This window comes from Frankliniella occidentalis, unplaced genomic scaffold (genome assembly GCF_000697945.3).
Source record: "Frankliniella occidentalis isolate FOCC.00 unplaced genomic scaffold, Focc_3.1 Scaffold299, whole genome shotgun sequence".
NCBI lineage: Eukaryota > Metazoa > Arthropoda > Insecta > Thysanoptera > Thripidae > Frankliniella > Frankliniella occidentalis.
Window position 1 is genome coordinate 158,486 of NW_026267425.1, and position 2,988 is coordinate 161,473.

General features: G+C 57.0%; 2 protein-coding genes across 2 annotated transcripts in view; both read right to left on the reverse strand.

The window, feature by feature from the left end:
- The window catches only part of LOC113211060 (uncharacterized), a gene marked incomplete at its 3' end in the record, with an annotated part of 27,573 nt that extends 26,794 nt beyond the window's left edge, over positions 1 to 779 (reverse strand). The window contains 1 exon segment of the mRNA XM_052273779.1: positions 587 to 779.
- The window catches only part of LOC127750967 (uncharacterized), a 19,134-nt gene that overhangs the window by 2,296 nt on the left and 13,850 nt on the right, over positions 1 to 2,988 (reverse strand). The window lies entirely within an intron of this gene.

Consider the following 2,988-nt stretch of genomic DNA (forward strand, 5'->3'; position numbering starts at 1 on the left):
CACACACACACACACACACACACACACACACACACACACGGCCGTGCTAGGCGTCGACTTGTGCAATTGGACGCGTGCATGCACTGAAAATTAAAGTGTGCGTACAGACATCGCATACACCGGCAGCAGCGTGGTGTGCGACGATCATACACTTTGGATCTCCACAGTGTGCTCGATGTTATTCCGATTGCCCGTGCGGACTCGGAGGATGGACCCTCCTCCTAATCACACACGGCGTGTGTCGCCTTCCTCCTCCTCATGTGTGAGTGAGTGGAGCCCGACGACGGCGTCGATGACGGGCGCCGAGTTCCGCGAACAGCCCGGGCCGCAGGAGGCAGCCGCCCGCAGGCAGCAGCAGGCCGGCCAGCGCCTCGAGGCCAGCGAGGCCAGCGCAACCTGCTCTAGACCTGCTCCCCGGGGGGGTCCTCGAGGGCCCCGCGCTCGCACCGTCCTGACGCGGGGCCCGGCCCATCAAGGACCCGCTAACCACCGCAGCAGCAGCAGCAGCAGCAACAACAACAACTGCACCAACCAACCGAAACACACAAAAAAAAATGAAACCGGCTAGCGGCGCCGTCTTTACAACCTTGGTTCTAGACACCACACCTCGCCGCGCGGCCTACATGGTGGCGGGTACCCGACAAGTGCGTTCGACGACAATAACAACAAAACGATAACAACAACAACAACAAGGTGCGGGCGCGACGCGAAGCGCGAAGCACTCGTCGCGCGTCGGACGGCGGCCGCGGAGCGCAGAGCGACACTGGACAAGACCATTGCGGCGCGCTCGCGAGCGTGTGCCCACCTCGCCCCCCCACCGCTCGACCGGCGGCCCACGAGAGCGACGGAGACATACGCTGAGTCAGAGCCTCAGTCCCTCTCTCTCTCTCTCCCTCTCTCTCTCTCAGCCAGCCCGATCCTTGACTTATCCTCCTGGTATCATCCTCCTCCACACCGCTATCTCTCTCTCTCTCTCTCTCTCTCTCTCTCTCTCTCTCACACACACACACACACACACACACACAAATTTAATCCACCATTTTAGATTTTTCCTGTCCCTCACGATAAGTCCACGGCGGTCCATGTCACATCGTCCTCTGCTGCTCGCGGCCCTCGACCGTCGGCGCGTTTGGCAACTCACTCCTCCCCCGCCCCGCCCCGCCCCGCCTACCTATACCTGGCACTCCTCCGGGACGTGTCCACGGCGTCCACGTGCCGCGCACAGGGAAACGTAAACAACCGCCGCGGCGACAAACAGAGAAAGAGATGGAGAGAGAGGAGAGGACGTGGTCGCCATGGCCGCGGGTACCGGAGGGGCTCAGGCGGGACCAGGCGGACCAGGCGGTCGGGTAGGCCACCCGTCCGGCAGCGCGGCATCGCACGTCTCGCGCTGCCTGACCGCCAGGAGGCGGTCGAACTTCGCAGTAACACGACACTACGTATTCTCAAAACAAATAATGTCTATACACACTTTTCGCTCTCTATTTTGTCCTCGCGTATTATTGGCCGATCTCCTGGTTTTATCATTTATGTTTCAATTATCACAACTTGCAACGTGCAATGTCCTACCCATGTTGATCTTTGTGCACAAAACACAATTTCACGAAATTGCAAGAATCTCAACACCCGTTGCTACTAACACTACTAACAATTGTTATGTTGCTACCTGTTATTTCTGTCTGTCTGTCTGCCTGTCTGTCTTTCTGTTAGAGCTGCATGGTGCGAATCGAGGTTTCTGCCTTCGAATCGAATCGAATCTCAAAAATTTTCTTCCAATCGGATCGAATTGAATTGGCTCAAAAATTTCGAATCGAATCGAATCAGTCCAAATTCGAGCCCGAATCGAATCGAAAAAGAAATCTGTTGTATATTTCATATGCAAGTCACGCGGTCATTTTAAACTCATTTAATCTGACCTGCTGTTCGACGACTGTACAACGTGTAGTGCGGGCATAGAGTGGGTGCCGCACACTAGACCCCAATGCGATTCGATGTCGAACCAACCCGATTCGAAATTTCGAATTATTCGACATCGAATCAGGCAAATTCGAAATCGAACGAACTCGAATTAGGCCGAGTCGATTCGATTCGATATCGAACAACTCGCACAGCTCTACTGTATGTCTGTCTGTCTGTGGGGATGAGCAGGTAGTCTGTTGTCTGAGGGTGTTGGGTAGTGTTTTGGCTCAGGCACACAGGCAGCACGCCCAAAGGGAGCGGTAGCTGCAGCGGGAGTCACTTAGCGCCACTTAGTGGCTCCCTGGACCCTCCCCGGCCGCAGCGGGGCAGCAAGAGAGTGCGAGGAGTAGGTGAAGGGGGGGGGGGGGGCTGATGAAAGAAAAAGGAGAGGAGTTGCGCACTGGTGTGTACGGGCTTGGGCAGGACTGTGGTTCACCGCGCGGCCGCACGGAGCCCGAAGAGCGCGCCACACTCCGGGCGCGCTGTGCCGAGTCGGCGCGTGCGCGGCGAGGGCCTGGAGACCAGTCGGAGAGGAGACCTGCAACAGGAGGCGGCCCGCCTGTAGGCCCGCCTGTAGTACCGCCTGTAGGACAGCCTGTAGGCCCGTTTGTATGTTCACCGATAGGTTCTTCTGAAGGCCCATAATTGTAGCCCGCCTGTAAGCCCTTTTGTAGGTTCACCTGTAGGTTATTCACCTGTAGGTTCACTTGTAGATTCACCAGAGGGTTCACCTTTAGGTTCACCTTAGGTTCACCTGTAGGTTTACCTTAAGGTTCAACTTTAGGTTCACCTGTAGGCCCGCCTTAAGGCCCGCCTGTAGGCCCGCCGCGCGGGAGTTCTGAAGCACAAGGCCACCTCTGGCCTTGGGGGGATAATCGCCTATTGTGTTCCACGAAAAAGGGAGATGTAATAATTTGCCATTATTATGGAGTCTCGGCTACGGCTGCCTCATCCTCAGCTGCTCCACCTCGGCACCGCGACGCATGCGTGGAATGCATGGAGCAGGCAGTGCAGTGCGGGCGGGGCGGG